Source organism: Triturus cristatus, chromosome 4_1, assembly GCF_964204655.1.
Source record: "Triturus cristatus chromosome 4_1, aTriCri1.1, whole genome shotgun sequence".
Lineage (NCBI taxonomy): Eukaryota > Metazoa > Chordata > Amphibia > Caudata > Salamandridae > Triturus > Triturus cristatus.
In genome coordinates this window covers 400,450,892-400,469,117 of record NC_140585.1, presented here as the reverse complement: position 1 = coordinate 400,469,117, position 18,226 = coordinate 400,450,892, and the positions used below count along the sequence as shown (strand labels likewise).

At 45.0% G+C, this 18,226-nt stretch overlaps 1 protein-coding gene across 3 annotated transcripts in view; it reads right to left on the bottom strand.

Annotated features, from left to right (window-relative positions):
- Positions 1-18,226, bottom strand: part of SCUBE1 (signal peptide, CUB domain and EGF like domain containing 1) — a 1,846,233-nt gene that overhangs the window by 90,057 nt on the left and 1,737,950 nt on the right. The window lies entirely within an intron of this gene.

Genomic DNA, 18,226 nt, shown 5'->3' with positions numbered 1-18,226 from the left:
TCCTCAGAGGAAGATGATGTGAACGGACAGTCCTCACCTGGAAGATCCCAGAATAAAGCTGGAGTCTCTAGGGCAGAACAAGCAAAATAGCTAGACGCTAGCTGGAAGACCTGGAACACATCAACCTCAGGGTGCTAAAAGGAAGATTCCAGGAGGACTCCCAGCCGGCGGCTTCTTTCTACTCTGCGTCCACCTGCTCAGCATTAGACTGTATTTTCATCTCGCTTTAACTATTCCACTGAGTGGCTACATTCCACCTAGGGGACAAAGGAGACAGTGATCATAAGCCACAGGAGACATTCCTCCCGACAGAGGCACCTGAGCTGGAAACATCGGCAGGAATCCCACACTCATGTTACATGATCAACTTAAAGTGAATCAAAACCGCTGTGGCACACACCGAGGAGGTGCTTGAATCGGCAAAGGTTTTACTACAGGCACATGAAATGACAGCAGGCAGCCTCACTGAGAGATGGGAAATCGTCACTGTAAACCTAGCCAACTCCTTCTCCATGACAACCAATGCAAGTTTCCACCAAAACATCAGGGGAGCAGGTCGGATCTCCATTGCTCACTGCACTCAACTGAAACAACTTAAAAGGGCCATAAACAGAACATTGAGATAACTGAGACATACACCTGGGGACTCCTAACTCATCTCTCCGCTCCACGAACAAAGAAGCTTGTTGAAAAAAATAAATGGAACATCAACAGATCTCAAGATGATGACTTCTGGGCAAAACTATTCTCAGACATCCAATCTAACAACAGCACTCAATTCTGAGGAATAGGAAATAAAATAATGCACCCAGCCCAGGAAGGTGTCACATCTTGCATCCTGGAAGAGATCTGAGCTGACTTTCTTCAAGCTCACTTCAAGGTGGTAAGAAAAGAACAAACGGCAGACCAGAGTCCAGCACATCAAGTCTTTGTGTACATTTAGTAACTGGTGCAAACACTTCCTGCACCTGCCGTCCGGAGGTGCCAATACGAGCCAAATGTTCAGAGAAAGAAGGGGAAGGTGCACTCGTTGCAAAGTCAATCAGTCAATCAGGCAAAATTTGTTCCAAAGTTACTTCATTTATTGAATCAGTCAACTGGCACACAGCCAACGCGTTTCGTTCCCAATTAGTCAGTGGGAGCTTCGTCAGGGCCTTTAAGTATCCAGTAGGTCAGTAAATATGATTTACAACATAGAGTAAGTGAAGAAATCTGTAGGCACAGTCAGCCACAAAGGTAACATCAATGTATAAAAGTCTCACGTTAAAGAAATCCCAAAATGAAGCCGTGCCGGTCATCATGCTGTTATACGTGACTCTCTGCTATGTGACAGGTCTTATATAAGGACTTTGAGCCAAAACAGTACCTTGAATGATTTGTGATGATTTGGACTTCGTTTTGATCTGTTTAATTCATTTTGGGATTTCTTAAATGTGAGACTTTAATACATTGATGTTACCTTTGTGGCTGACTGTGCCTATAGAGTTCTACACTTACTCTATGTTGTAAATCATATTTACTGACTTACTGGATACTTAAGAGCCCTGACGAAGTTCCCACTGGCTAATTGGGAACAAAACACGTTGGCTGTGTACCAGTTTTAAAGACTGACTCAATAAATTAAGTAACTTTGGAACAAATTTGGCCTGATTGACTGATTGACTTTGCAATGAGTGCACCATCCACTTCTGTATCTGAACAAGCTCACTTCAACCATCAATCACCGAGCCAGCCAGTAAAAACAGTGAGGATAGATCTTCCAATCACTGACCAACAATGCAAAAGTACCCTTTCTCGAACCAGCCACAATCAGTATGTCTCAGAAGCCACTCATATCATGGCCATCAAGAGACAAATCGCTAAAGGCATGAGAGAGGGGGCACCTGGACCTAACAGGATTCCACCGGCCCTCTTCAAGCAGGTCAGGTACTATTGGGAAGAGACCCTTGACCCTCTTTTCAGAGAGGTCAGAACTCTGGAGAAATGAAATCTTTGGGGAAACTCCCAGCCTGCCTCCTGGAAGGGCTCAGTCATTTTCACAAAGCAGGAAAGTAGACAAGGTTCCACCAAAAATCTACCACCCCGGTCGCCCTGATCGATAATGAGTCAACTTTGCAGGCACTCTATTAGAGGAACTTCAAGTGTGGGCATCAGCAAATTCCATCATTCCACTCAACCAAACAGGTTTCTCCAAACATACGTGCGCAAGTATCAACATCCTGCCCATGTCAATGCTCATAGATACAGCAAAAAGTACTAAGCAGCCTATCCACCTCTGCTTCATAGACTTCAGAGCAGCCTTTGATAACATAGACGGTGCTAGGCTTTGGAAGTAACTGGCTGACTGGAATATCCCATGGCTGCTGTGGGACATGCTGATCCTATTCCACACAGACAACTGGGTGCAGGTTAAACTAGGTGAGGGCCAACACATCTCAAAGCGAGTGCCTACCACCAAAGGATTAAAACAAGGGAGTGTGCTTGCCCCCACACTATTCAACCTCTACATGGCGGAACTGAGGCAGTTTCTTAACTTTGGCAATTCACGTGCCCCTAGGCTGGGGGGCACAATACTATTTTTTTTTATATATGTGGATTAAGTGGTCCTGGTGAGCCACACACAGGTGGGCATGCAACATCTGAACGTAATGCAGGCTTATGCAATGGAGAACCTCCTGGAAATAAATCTTGTGAAAACAAAAACGATGACCATCAACGGTGGCAAGAAGAAACCCCCTGCCTGGTACCTGGGAACTAGACGGATTCATACCACAACAAACTACAATTACCTAGGCACAGAAACTGACAGGAAGGGGAGGGGCAGTTCGCCATACAGAAGGAAGCAATCAAAAGAAAACCGATGACAATGGCAGTGACGCAGAGAAACCTTAAATTGAATTTGACAGACCCGATACTGACACCCATCCTCCAGGTAGTTTGATTAAAAATACTACCAGCAATCACCTATTGAAGTGAAGCCCTGAGAGGTAGAGACGCTAAGACTCTAGACAATACACTTGTTAAGGCCTACAGACTCATATTCAGCATTCCAAACTATTCTTCGGCGGCACAGATTCGGTTAGAGTTCAGCCTAACAAAACTGTCCTTGGCACAGCAAAGTGCATTCATTGTCTGCTGGCACAAGATCAGGAACACAGCTGCCATCACCCTGAATCATCTTTTATGGCAAGAGCTGCAGAATCGAAGCACATTGTCTGCCAGAAACTTTCTTCAAGAATCTCTTTCAAACACTGGGTTGTCTCTGGCTTGGGATGTTCCACCCAGTCATGCCATCTTCAAAAACCTCATTTGAAATCAATAAAAAGCCTCTGACTTGTAGAAGACAAGGCCACTTTCTCAAGCCACAGCCATGCCTGGAGCCAATTAACAGTTACCGTTCACTTACTCCTCAAAAATACTTCAGTCTAGGCTACTTAAGAAAGGCAAAGGAAAATGTTTTAAAACACCATCTTGGTATACTCCCCTCAAATCTGCATCTACCGCCATGGAAAAGGGTACAATTCTTTAATTGGTGTTGATTATGCGGCTTAGCAACAGAAGACCTCACGCATCTCCTCTGCATCTGCAGCAAACTGAAGGACGAATGGATACGACTTCTCAAAACTTAGTTCAACTCAAGTGGGGACCACACGGGAGAAAGGCAGTGATGGCCTGCTTCAACGCAAAAGGATCCACAGCTCAACTGCAGGCTGGTAAAATTCCTTGCTCTGTTTGAAAAAAAAATGCCAAGAGCCAGTAAATACACTCTACTAGCAGCAGGCATAGCTGCTACGAAGGTGAGCAACCTATAATCTATAATCTACACCTGGGCTCGCAACCACCTCACTTTATTCCCTGTGACCCCTCCATGGACAGGAAGGGACAAAGGGAAATATTTAGCCTGTTCTTATGAATGCACTGCACTCATACACTTTCTACTATGTAAGGTGGAGTCTGAACACTAACAAATCGTCCCCCTTGTTAACAACCTTCTACTGAATACGTTTTATCATATGGTTAGATTAATTGTATTTTATTCATTTTATCCTAATTTTCAACTTGGTTGTATGGCACTGGTTTAAATTAACATGCAAAATAACATTGCTTACTTACTACTACCCTCCAGATTCTCCAGATTACCTTCTGGGTCCACCTCCCAACTAAGGGACATAAGGGCACGCTCTATCTCTCCTCATAGGGATAACCTCTTCCCAAGTCTATACTGGTTACCCATGTAGGTTGCTCACCTGAGGGTGGTTTCCTGGGACAGGCAGAGTCAATTGCTTATTTATGTGCTGGCTGGTAACACCTGGGTAGGTGAAAGGGCATTCTGGGCTTCACCGCTTCAGAACCTCTCCCATGTGCTCAGAAGGGGTATGGGAATCCTTACCCTCCAAACTCTCTGCAAAACTTCTCTGTTGTATCACTTTTCTGCCCTTCACCCAACCCATACTTGATGAGTTTACAAAATCAGCCCATGACTGGTGTGACTTCCTCTGGCTAACTCTGAATGTAAGGTGATATTTTTCAGGTGTCAGACCAAACTTTTTGGTAAGGGATTCCTTGATGGGGGCATATCTCATCTGGTAACTACCTCTAGGGCCAACAGGGTTTCCCTTCCAGCAATAGGCATGTGCTTCTACAGACTAGCCCCCAGTCCTTCTCTGAGACTTAGCGCATATGGAGGGCCACCTCACATGCCGGACACAACTTATCTATGTAATCTCTCACCACATAACTAGGTACTCGATCTCTGGGGATGCGGACTCCTTTATCTTTGCTAACCACTTCACTGTCACTATCACCACTAGACTCAGAGATCTTTGCTTTCAGGTCCAGTTCTCCCTAGCTCATCTCATGGGTTAGTTGGGCTTCTTCTCCTCTAAGGCTAAAGTTGACTTTTTCTCCTCCACTGCCAGTTCTGCTGCTGCCTCCTTTTCATCAAGGTTAGGGTAGCCAGTTTCAGCCTCAACTTCCACTCAGCGTGCCTACTCTCCTACTCTGGCTGGGTCAAGCTGTGAAAAGGCTCATTGCTTTCCACCGGGGACAAGGTAACCTGGATCCCATGGGCACCTCTTCCGCCATTGGCGATGGATCCATTGCAAGATCATTCCTGTATCCCTTCTCTAGTTTTACCTCATTCTCCACCTCACTATCTTCTTGCTCCTGTGTGGTGGATAGGCCTGGGTGTAATTTTAATTATGTGACTTAACTAGCATAATTTTGGTAATTGTGTGGTGGATAGGCCTGGGTGTAATTTTAATTATGTGACTTAACTAGCATAATTTTGGTAATTTCACATTATACAATTTACACTAAATTACAGAGATTATGCCATATTGTATAATTTCAGGGAGAAATTTTAATGCATGATGTAAGGTTTGGGTGTTATTTGAACACATTTTTTACCTTAGCAGACCATGCTGGTAATTTGTGAGCACAAAACTACATATCCAAATACAAGCTGCAGTGTTTTAAACGTGAGCGGTATAAAGATGCGGATAAAGTGAGTGGTAAGTTTTATTCTGTGTCAGCAGGACTGAAAACCACTTTCTTCACATGAAGACAACAACTGTCCCCGCTCCCTGTCATTCTCGAATATCCTTCCCACATCCTTTTATGCATTCTTCTGGTCAGCGTGGCTAGTGACACCAGAAGAATGTAAAGAATGTAACCCAAAACATCTTTCCCATATACAATAAAAAACTGTGGCAGGGTAGGAGTGATAGGTCGGAGGCCAGGTCTCGGTAGATAAGGTTTTATTTTTTTAAACACGCGCTTATGGCGACTTGACAGTCTCTCTGCGGCAAACTTAGACGGATCTGTGATGTCGGGTGATTCGTCGCGCTGTCTTCGGGCCTGGTCTTCTGCTTAAGGTCAGGGCAGGCTTCTCCGTACGTCAGCCGTAGATAGGGCATGTAAGAAGGAAGAAACATAGGGTCAGGACGGCGTCCGATGGCTAGTACAGGGTAGGGGGCCTATTATGTCCATCCCGATTCTTTCAAAGGGAATACCTATGATTGGCATTGGTTGTAATGGGACGGCCGGGGGTCGCTGAAGGTTCTTCTTCTGGCATGTTTCGCACGTCTGACAGTACCTCTGGGTGTCTTTATAGATGCCGGGCCAGTAGAAATGCCGCAACAGGTTTTGGGTGGTCTTTTCCCCTCCAGAGTGTCCTGCGGTGAGATGTGCGTGAGAGTAGAACAGTATCTGTTCGCGGAAGGACAAGGGCACTAGCAGTTGCATGGGCTCTCCCTCTTCCCGACATAAGAGCTCATTTTTGATCACGAAACAGGGATATGTAAGAGAGGGCGTGTTTTGGTTGATATATGCTGCTTCCCAGGCGTTGAGGAGGGTAGTGTCGTTAGCCTGGGCAAACCTGAAATTACGGTCCATCAACCAGGGCTCGGGGTAGTTAGGGCGGAAAGGGGAGATCCCTGATTCCCTACTGTGTTACTGAGATTGTCGTGAAACAGGGAGAGGAAGTCGGGATTGTCCACCCCTAAAATAAGATCCTCTGGGAGGGAGTCCACTACCCCCACCCTTACCGTACAAGGGGCCCGGGAACAGGGGAGAAGGGTGACAACTGCAAGGGGGTATGGTTTAACATCACCATGCACGCATCGGATGTAGACTAGGGTGTCTGGTACGTGTTGGGAAGGGAGGACATGACTTTTCTGTAGCACCGACTGTTTGCACTCAGAGTCTAATAAGGCTTTCACCACTTTGTCATTCACCTGTACACATACATAAAAGGATGGGCCCATTTCTGCGGAGTATAGCACGGCCTTTGGGATGTACCCGACCTCCATGGGCTCGTCCGCTGGTTTCCGTCTAGGACATAGTCGGGCGATGTGGCCCCATTCGCCACATTCGTAACATTGAGGTCCTCTAAGCGGAGGTAGTTCAGTTCTGATCGGTTTACTCCTTGGGACATCTAGGCCTGGTTTTGACTTCTTCTCTGTTTTAGGAGGAATCCCGCCTCTAGTGGTTTTGTCGCTATCCCAGGGTAGGGCTCTAGGCTGTGCTCTTGAGTAGTTGGCGGCCATCTCTATGGCCTGTTCAGCAGAGAGGTTAGAATGCTGTTTGAGCCATCGCTGTGTACCGTAGGGAAGGGCCTCCATGAACTGCTCTAGATAAACCCAGTTCATGATTTCCTCTTTCGTGCTGGTGGCGGGTCTGAGCCATTTGTCGGCTGCCATCTTTAACCGAAAAAACAAGTTCTTTGGGTTTTCCCCGGGTATCCCTCTTTTCTTGCGGAACCTAACTCTATAGGCCTCTGCATCAAGGCCCAGGTGGTCGAGGATAACCTCTTTGATCTGTGGATACGGAGCGTTCCTGATCGCGTTGGCCACCTGGTACGCAGACTGGGCCTCCCCAGTCAGAAGAGGTGCCAGAAAAAATGTCCATTTCTCCTCTGGCCAGCCGCATGCTCGATCGGCGCGCTCAAAGTTTGTCAAGAAGGCATCCGGGTCCTCTCCTGTCACATACTTCTGGAGGGACACCCCCGACGGGCTATGGGTGGGGGCTTGTCTCTCTCCTTGTACGAGAGCCCCTGGTTCATGCACCGCTTTTTTTGTAGTATCTCTATCTGGGCCGATATGGTGTTTTTAAATACTTCACGGTCCGCTTGAGCAGAGGACATCTGTCTTTCAATGGCCCATTCTAGTTTCTCCTGGCCTTTGAACAGGTGTTGCATTACGGTCTCCATCATGGGATCATTGAAAGAGGAGGATGATCCCACTTCTGACACCAGTTGTGGCGGGGTAGGAGTGATAGGTCGGAGGCCAGGTCTCGGTAGATAAGGTTTTATTTTTTTAAACTCACGCTTATGGCGACTTGACAGTCTCTCTGCGGCAAACTTAGCCAGATCCGTGATGTTGGGTGGTTCGTCGTGCTGTCTTCGGGCTGGTCTTCTGCTTAGGGTCAGGTCAGGCTTCTCCGTACGTCAGCCATAGATAGGGCATGTAAGAAGGAAGAAACATATGGTCAGGACGGCGTCCGATGGCTAGTATACAGCCCAGGGACCGGGGAGTGAAAGGATCACCATGCTCCTGTGCACTTTTTTAGCCCACACAACACACACAACAAAAAAGAAGGAGTCGTAGGAGGGAGGGTAGTGAAAGTGATCAGTGCGCGGGTGAGGATCAAAATCAGGTCGTGAGTCGGTACGGGGTTTCAGGGTTTCTACCGCTTTACGCAGTCGCCTCCCAACCCACACCGAGAATTTCTCTCATACCTGTAGAAGCCACGCTCCTCCAGGAGCGTGGCTCGGCGATGCGTGGGGACGTTGGCCTCCTGGGTCAGCCAGGGTGTCTGCTGGTAACGACCCTCCGTCTCGTCCCCGTTCTTCGTATTCTCCTGTTCTCTCCATCACTGCAACCGCTACGACTCTCGCGTCTTCCGTCTCTCCTCCGGTGTCGATGCACCCTGGCTTCCGGGTTTCCTCTGCCATTAGCAGATGATTCCCGCTGACGTCAGCTGGGGGCGGGGCTTCTTCATACTGAAAGGCCCAGTTAAAGGCGTCGGCCTCTTCTTCTTGAAATGTCACAAGCGGTGTCTTTTCCCAATTCCATTCACCCTGCTGAGAAGGGAAAAGAGAGAGAGATGGGGGTATAGCGGTCCACCAGTCCATGTCGGGGTTACTTTGTGGGGCTGGTGAGTCCACCCGGTCACAAAAACAAAATACAAAAGATATCCCCCGTAAAATGAGGAATTTTCAACTAACAAGCTATGGTTAAGCGTACATTGAGGAACATCAATAAAACATACATATCATAGAAAGGAAAGTATTGTATAATGACTTACAAGAAAATATGACAATACTTATTAACACTGTAAGATATAATCCTGGAACCTGGACGGTAGTCTGGTAGTTCTTGCAGACAGGGAATGACCCATTTCAGCAGATTTCCCATGACCTTCCACCTGCACATGGCTCTCAGACTTATTCCCCTGGTGTACTTGAGACACAGCTGTTTTGACCTAGCTCCACCATCTGCCATCCTCCAATTTCACACCACTTTTGTTGACTGTCACTATGTTCTTGAGATCAGAGAGCCTCGATTCACTTTTTGGTAAAATCCTGGAACACTGCACCCTCAACAGATCACCCACATCCAATTTCAGTTCCCTGGATCCCTGCTTGAGGTACATTTGATCAACAGTTTCTTTTTAAGTTCTATCTTGCAGTTTAGCCCGTTGGCCTTAGACCATTGAACGTTTTCACCTATGGCCCTGTTAAATCTCTCTACAAGCTCATCACTTCTAGGATGATAAAGGGATGTCTTAGTGTGCTTAATGCCCATGAACTTCAAAACTCCTCAAATTGTGCTGATGTAACCTGACAACCGTTGTCAGAAATAAGTTTATCAAGAAAACCTTCTCTTGCAAACAGAGATTCAAGAAATTCAATCACATATGCAGAATTGGGAACTTTTACAAATTTGACTTCAGGCCAACGACGATAGTAGTCCATATGGACAATGCCATATTATGGTACACTGCCTGATAAGGTCATAGGACCTATGATATCTATCACCAGTTTGTCCCATGCTTTGCTAGGAACTGGGAACATGTACCTGCGACTTGTCGCTAATAGCACAACTCATGAAGTCCCTCACAAAATGTTCCACATGTTTGTCTAAAGCAGGCCACCAGAAATTGTCCCTAACTTTCCTCCTCATGGCACGCATGCCTATATGACCTTCATGAGCTAATGTAAGTACCTTGGCCCTCATGGCATCTGGAACTACAAACAAAGATACTTGATACAGCAATCCATTGACAACTGACAATTCATCAAAACATGTTTATACTTACTGATAGGACCTTGCTCAGAATTCCCTCCTGAATTCCCTCATGACCACCCCTTACTTATGTCCTAATGACCTCTTTAATTTTTACGTCTACTTCATAGGCATCTCTCCACTCCTGTTCTTATATGACACCTTCAGAGTGACTCTCCATGCTGCAAATTATCTCAGAATCACAATCTCTATCTTCCTCTTCAATGCCATTGTCTTCATCACTGGGTAGTCTGGACAGACAGTCTGCTAACAAATTCTACTCCTAGGCACATATTCAACACTATAGTTGTGTTCCATCAGTCTATATTGCCATTAAATCCTGGGAGTAGCTTTCTCTCCCCCCTTTGTGGTAAAGAGCTAAACCAAAGGTTTATGATCCACTCGTACAGTAAACCTCGAACCCCACAGGTAGGGCTTGAAGTGTGTGATGCCCACCAGCAGGCCAGTGCCTCCAGTTCAATAAGGGAATGAGCAGGTCCGGCTCCTCTCAAGCTTCTTGAACCAAACTCTATAACTTCATCTCTGCCCCCTCTGTGCTGCATGAGTACAGCACCTAATCCCTTTTGACTAGCATCAGTTAAGATTATAGTTTGATCCTTGGCATTAAAAGCCTCAAGAAGAATGGCGTGTGCTTCTTCCTTTTTGATCTGGTCAAATTTATTGACGCATTCATTATCCCACTTGAACCTGATGTTCTTTTTGAGGAGACTTCTCATGTGAAAGGTTTTGGCAGCACAACTGGGGACAAACCTGGCATAAAATTCAATGAGTCCAATAAAGGACCTTAATTGGCCCTTATCACATGGAGTGTAAAAATCCTCTATCGCTTTTACTACACAAGCTGTGGGTTCGACCCCCTCAGAGGACAATTTGTAGCCTAAATACTCCACTGTGGGCACACTCAACCTGCATTTGTCGATGCTAATAGTCGTAGTTTTTTAACATGGATAAAACATGGTTTATCCTGTCATTGTGCTGGTCCTGATCAGCACCATACACAGGCACATCATCCTGAAAAGCCATCACTCTAGGCATCTCTTTGAACATGCTCTCCACAATCATCTGGAAGACCGCGGAAGCAGAAGCGAGTCCAAAGGGCATGCACTTGAATTGGAAGAGACCTTCTGAAGTGATGAATACTGTGTAATGCCTGGAATCAGGGTGTAAATCAATCTGGTGATAAGCTGATGTCATATCCAATAGGCTAAATCATTTACCCCCTTTTAGCATGGAAGTCATCTGTGTAATATTAGGTAAGTGATATTGATCTACCCATATGTGCCTATTAAGGTCATGCAAATCCACGCACATACATAAGGTACCATTCGCCTCTTTGGCCAGAACCACAGGAGCTACCCAGTCAGAGGACTCAATTGGTTCTATAACATCACTGGCACACAACATGTTCAATTCCTGCTTTAATTCCGACTGCAATGCTAAAGGTACTCTACGGACCTTATGCCCAAGTGCCTTGGTTCCCTCAATCAATCTTAGTTTATGATTAAAACCTATATACAAGCCCAGTAGTTTCGTAAAAAACTTCATGATACACAGACTCCCTTATCTCTTCCTTGATTGCTTGTAGCTGGATATAGTCCTTCTTTAGTATAACATGATGGGGATTATTCAGATCCAGTATGATTCCTGCATTTCCCTGATTCTTCCACACCAACAGACATGCATCATCTCTTGCCACAAATATGACCCCTCGAGATCTACTGCCCCTGAATCTGAAATCTGCAAAAACAACAGTTGATGGACAGAATGCAGAACAATGTCATACATTCACCCCAGTACAGAGATATGGGCCTAAATCCATCATTTTTTTGCTCACCATGCAATTCCAGTTTGAACCCAGCCATATGCAAATCAGTCTTGACCCTGTGCCTCATGGGAACAGTCCAGCCCAAACTGCCAAGCCAGGTCCTCCCTGGACTGGAACCAAGCATCCTAGGACCGGTTTCGGGGTTTCACCCCTCTTCAGCCAGGATAGCTTGATTCCAGTGGCATGGAGAGCACAGGACTCACGTCTGAGCATACCCGTCCCACTCAAGGTGACAAATGCAAAAACAACAGTTGATGGACAGAATGCAGAACAATGTCATACATTCACCCCAGTACTGGGATTTAGGCCCAGTACAGAGATCTGGGCCTAAATCCATCGTTTTTTTGCTCACCGTGCCATTCCAGTTTGAACCCAGCCATATGCAAATCAGTCTTGACCCTGTGCCTCAGGGGAACAGTCCAGCCCGACCTGCCAAGCCAGGTCCTCCCTGGACTGGAACCAAGCATACTAGGACCGGTTTCAGGGTTTCACCATCAAATTCACCAACAATATTGATGATTTTCACACCATAGCCTACAGGGCGTATAGGAGACTCTCTTAAATCTAAACCTCGGAATAGCTCTTCCAAACCTTCTCACTGATAAGGGTGAATGGGAACCCTGAGTCCGCTAAAACCTTGACATCCACCTTATTAATGTTCACTAAACACAAAGGTCTTCTTAATCCTTGAAAAACGACACTACAAATGTCCCCCATATGTTTCCCATCTGTGATGGTGAAGATCTGATCCTGCTCGCTGGATGACGACTCCCCTTCCGTAGATAGCTCTACATTGTGCACTTTCCTCAATTAAACTTTTCCAGATGATCTGCACACCCTTGCAAAATGCCCTTTTTTTAAACATTTGGCGCATATCTTGGCATTCCCAAGATGGTTCATGCTGCCATATCTATAGCAGTCTAAACGTTTTCTAGTCTGACTTTTACTCCTTTCCTTCCAGTCAGCCATTTCCTGAACCTTCTTCTCTTTTGTATTCTTGTTCTTGCTTTTGACCACTAAGACATTTTGAGACTGCACTTTTGCGCTAGATACTGTCATTTGTTTCATATATGAGGTGGTACTTTCTATTTTTGTTGCTATTTCTATAGTTTTTTGCAACGTCATTCAGGCTTAGACAGCAGGGCCTCTTGTACCTTCCTATTACTTGTCTCCTCAACTAATTGATCCTTTATCTTTTCCTTTTTCAAATACCCTATATTCACATAAGGTCGCTGAAATGCGCAGTGTACCAACATAGCTGGATGCAGACTTTCCAGGTTATTGTATCCTTTTGTAAAACTTGTGTCTCTATAAAGTTACGTTTTTGCACACTTTGAATTGGGTAGTCAGGGATTTGATGGCTGTAGCATAATCCTCTTCTATCCCACCTCCCTCACCGTCGACCATCAGAACTACCTCCTTTGGGATGTTTTTCAAACTGTTACTGCCCTCAGAACCCAAGCAATGTCTGAGGATGGCAGATTTTTTCTTATGCGTGAAAGACTCTCCCACAAGGGCATCTAGGTATGCTTCGAATCCTTACCCCCTCCTCTCCCAGTTAGACTCAGGAGATGCTGGATCTGGAATAAATGCTGTGGGTGGTGCTATCACTTGTTGCATAATGCACAACCAGCCCGAGCCCTAAGTATAAAATAAGAGTGAAGAAAAACAAAACACGCTGCGTACCAAATATGTGCGTTTCGCAAGTGCTGATAACGTACATGATAACGCAGGTGTGCAAATAATTGTAACTGTCAATGAGATTTAATGGAGTTGGTGTGCGTGTCAACGTAAATGGACACACACCTAAAAAGTGGTGTCTGAATCACCAATAATATGTGTGATCAGTACTTTGAAAATTGTTTGCCTAATATACCACCTGCACCAATGCTTGTTAGTTTGAAAGAGCTGGTAAACCAAAATAGAGTACAAAACGTTGTTGTAGTCAAGGTGCTTTATTTGCTTGAGTTGGTGTGTGTCACCGTAATTGGACACAACTTGAAGGTGGTGTGCCAGTCACCGAAATTTAAACGTGACCAGAACAACCTGTATGCTAACTACCTGTATCTGTGCCAATGTATGTCACCGAAATCAACACATGTACCAAAAGTGGTGTGCCTATCACCGTAGATTGCTAGTAATCAGCACCAATCCCAAAATAAAATGGCTGCCTGTAGTGGAGGCGTCACAATTTTGAGAGACGCATTGTAGGCAGATGACGCACTGGAAGTCAAGCTGCTGGCGCACACTGGAAACTGCTGATCATGAGCTTGAGATAGCGTTGGTTGGTTTCCATATGCTGTAAATATGCATTGTACAGTACCTTGTAATGGCGATTTTGTACACACCACACCCCATACACAATTCCAGAAGCAGGCAGCAATTCTCTCCTTGGCAGACAGCAGGAAGTTGCAGAGATGAGGAACGTGGCTCCTTTCAGCGCAGAATCGTCAAGATGAAGACATGTGGGACATCCTGCTGACTAGCAACTCGACGCCAGTATAAAGTTGCAGACAACATATTGAGAGGTAAGTTGTATTCTTTGTCAGCAGGAGCGAAAACCACCATCTCCACACAAAGACAACACCAACTGTTTCCGCTCCCCGTCATTCTCAAATATCCTTCCCACAACCTTCTGTGCATTCTTCTGGTGCACATGGCTAGGGACACCAGAAGAATATAACCCAACAAGTGGCAGTTTCTTTGAGGTGCGCAGTCAACAAACATTTCCGGTTTAATTTTTTACTTGGGCAGACCATTCAGTTTAGTTTTGAGCACAAAACTACAAATCTGATGCCGACCAGCAGTATTTTGAGCGCGAGCGACTAGAAATCAAATGCATTTTTAGTTGAATTTTTACCTGAACTGACTGTCAGGTAATTTTTGGAGTACAAGATGCATTTCGCATAATTAAACATTACGTTTTGTACACCCCAAGTGTTGGACTGTAACAGGAGGACTTCCTTCCACGCTCTTAGGGCTATCTGGTGGCACTCTTTCTTTGACTCCTTTGACAGCTTAAGCCCTCTCTCCTTACACAGCTCCCTCAGATCTTCCATGCAGAGGCTCTGAATGTTGCCTAAATCTACCTTCATGCTTTCAAAAATCACAAGCACAAAATAGGAGGATAGGAATAAAATTCAGAAGAATGGAAAATGGGCGATCAAAAGTCAATCTGAAAAATAAAATGACGATTTTAATATCAGATTAAAAATAGATTTTTGCTTTTAACATAGCACTGAGTGGCACTGCAAAACACAAGTCCTACTGAACATCAATGTAAGAAATTGGGGTATTAGTTGAGGGGATGAGGGGGTCGAGTACCCACATCAAGTAATAACCACAACCCTCTTCAAGGTGAATCCTTACAGTCACTAAATTAACTTGAGTTCAAACACCAGGTAGCTAGGTCTCAGAGCAGGCTGCTTAAAGATTTATGAAGTACAAAAACAGTAATAAAGTGAAAACACAACCCAAGGACAATCCCAAACCAATAAAAAAAAATATAGAATATTTTAATACCTAAAATGACACCAAACCTAGAAACATCCAATAAGAGAAATCAGAGTTATGAATCTTTGAAGTTTCAATGTGAAAATATTGTCAAAAAGCATTCTGCGTCAACTGCGATCATCCGGTGGTACCTGGCCAGTAGCCAGTTGTAAGTAAAGACTGTCTGCAGAGGGGGTCAGATACCCAAAATAGGTTTACCTTTGAATGTAGGCTCTCAAATGGAAATGAAAAAGCATTAGTCGGCAAGCTGTGGCCGAAGAGGGCTCCACGTTGTAAGATAGCAGCTAGCTGATTTCTTGGTGAAGCTGCTGACTTTTGGCAGGAAAGCTTCAAGCTAGAGAAATTTGAATTTCAATCCCAAGGAAGGTCCCAGATACTTTTCTCACCTTCGCCTGGTGAAGATTTCTACCTCAGACTTAGGACCCAATTTATATTCTTACCGCCAACTTAAAAGTCTACCTGCCGAATTTAGATGCGACAGACCTTTGGTTAAATCATGACAGAGGCTAGTCCATCTCTGCCATGATTAAACTGGTATGATGGCCATGCGGAGTAAGAGCTATTGGAGGCAGATCTCTAATTCTGCCCATTTTATGAGCAGAATTAGATCAGTTTTCACTGCTCATCACCAGCAGAAAAACTGATAAATGCCCCTCTGGTAACACGAGTAATTTACTCTGTGGCCTTGGTGGAGAAACAGGATGTCAATCATATTATATATCTGGCCCTCAATCGCTTTTCTGGAACTCACATTCTTCCAGCGGGGCAAACTTGCAGGCAGTAGCCAAAGAGGGCTCCACAAAGCTGAATATCTTCTCCGTGAGATGCTGCTCAATCAGATTTGCTGCTGTGGTGAAGCTCAGAGCAGGACCAACCTGAATATTTGGTAAGTGGCAAAGCAACTTCGTTAGATCAACTTGGCAGCCTGGTCCCAGTCCTCTGGAGGTCTTTGTAGCCAAAACGTTTCTTGTCCCAGGCTTCAGGGAAAGTTAGGAATACAGTTTGACACCAGACAAGAGTCCGGGGCCTCAAGGACAGAACTTGGGGGTCAAGACTCACTCTAGCAGAGGCCAGGAGCAGGGTCCAGGGAAAGTTTGGCTAGAACCGGTCAGCTGTGAGGTTACAGGAAAGGCCTGTTATAATTTGTTGTATCATAGCTTGAATAGGGCAGCCTTAAGACCATTAGAGTCAGGTGTACAAGAGGGAGGGCAAGTCCAATCTTCTAGGCTCTTCTCATGTCACACACTGTAGGTCCAGTCCTCTTCTGTTTTTCCATAAGTCAAGAAAGTGTTCTGAGTAGGGTACTCTGGATGCCATATATATACCCAGCCCCAGTCTTTGGGTGGGGGTGACTCCTGACCCCTCCCTAACCAATGAGGTAAATGTTCCCGGGGGCAACCCTAACCAGTTTTGCAGCACCTCCTGTATGTCCTACTGCAAACAATCTCATAGTGCCCCTCTCTGCCTAACATTAAGCTTTTACATGTCCAACTTTTAAATACCATGCACTTTGCCTTGTGGGCAGTAGGGTCTTTGTATGGGTGACTTATTCATAGTTAAAAGGAATGTTTAGGCCTGTCAAAAGGGGTTATTTTGACATGTAGAATTTACAATTGTAAAACTGAACAGTCATGCTACAAAAGGTAGGCATGCAACCATGTTTACACTACCACTGTGGAGGATGGCACAATGGATGCTGCAGCCCACTTAGGGCCATTAAGCTAGATGTCACAAGTACACTTTTGCACCCTATACTAGGGGTTTATAGGTAAGTTGGGCATGCAAATGTCAACATCTTGAAAGAGAGAGCGCAAGCACTTTTTTATCGATTAGCCGGGATAAAGTGCAAAAAGTTTTACAGCCAGGAAAAAATAGGATTCTGGAAGAAGGCAAAAAGTCACGGACAACCCTGCAGAAAGGGCAGATTTCCAGTGCCTGCTCCTGCCTTTACTGACTTTAAAATGGCACCTGCAGCATGACTGTACATTGGGTGCAATGTTGGTGCTCTAAAGGCAAGCCCGTTGTGCCTGTTTGCATCTGGGCTTCACCTTGGGCCAGGACCCCTGTTTCGCAAGGCAAGCACAACCAGGTAAAGGCTTCCTTCTCCACAGCCTTAATCAGCATGCTGCTACAGCTGCTGCAAGGTCCTGCAAGGTCCTGCCTGGGCTACTTTTACTGAAGCTCCTTTAAGTTGTAAAGAAAGTCTTTTCTCCTGCTCAATTCTAACCCATCTCTGCTTAATCAACATTCCTGCATCGGATTCCTCTACTAAGCGCTACTCCCCATGGCAAGATGAATACAACAGCCTTCTCCTGTCAAAAGAGACCCTCCTTAACTGCAAATACATTAACATCTATTCGACTCCCAAACACAAAATTGAAGTATTGGATCTACTTTATTCAGAGTCTTCAGATCTATGCTTCATCTCTGAGATCTGGCTTAACCCTGACACAGCCATAGCCACTCACCCTGGCATTAAAGTGCTGAGGCGGACAGAATTTAGAGAATTGGTAGGATAATTGCACTGTTCTTTAATTCTAAGAGCCTGGGCAACATCCTCAAGTCAGGATGTGCTGATTAGTTAAAGTATTTGATCTTTAGTTTAAAATTTGACTCTTACTTCACCTTGAATGGCCCCTTGATATACAAGCCACCTGGCTGTAAAATGGATTTTAGCCATAAGCTTTTGGATATTATCTCTTCCAGCATACTTAAATATCAAAACTGTTTCTACCAAGGCGATTTTAATTTTCATCAAGAAGATACCGATAACAACAATATAATAACATTACTAAACAACCGTAAAGCAGTTGGCACCTCTCAACTGGTCACCTGAACACTCACCAAGCTGGCCACATACTGGCCATATTTTGAAAAACATCGTGAATCTCAAGAAACCCCTTCACCACTGACCTGTACTGACAACTAACATTTGTCTTTCTTTATCCTTCTTTATGCCTTTTTTAATCCCGTCTACTAATCCCAAGATTTTAACCAGATACTGGAGACTGATATCCAAAGAAAGGTTAGAAGACATCTTTAACAACTTTCCTCCAGGCTACAAGACTGATATCTTTTC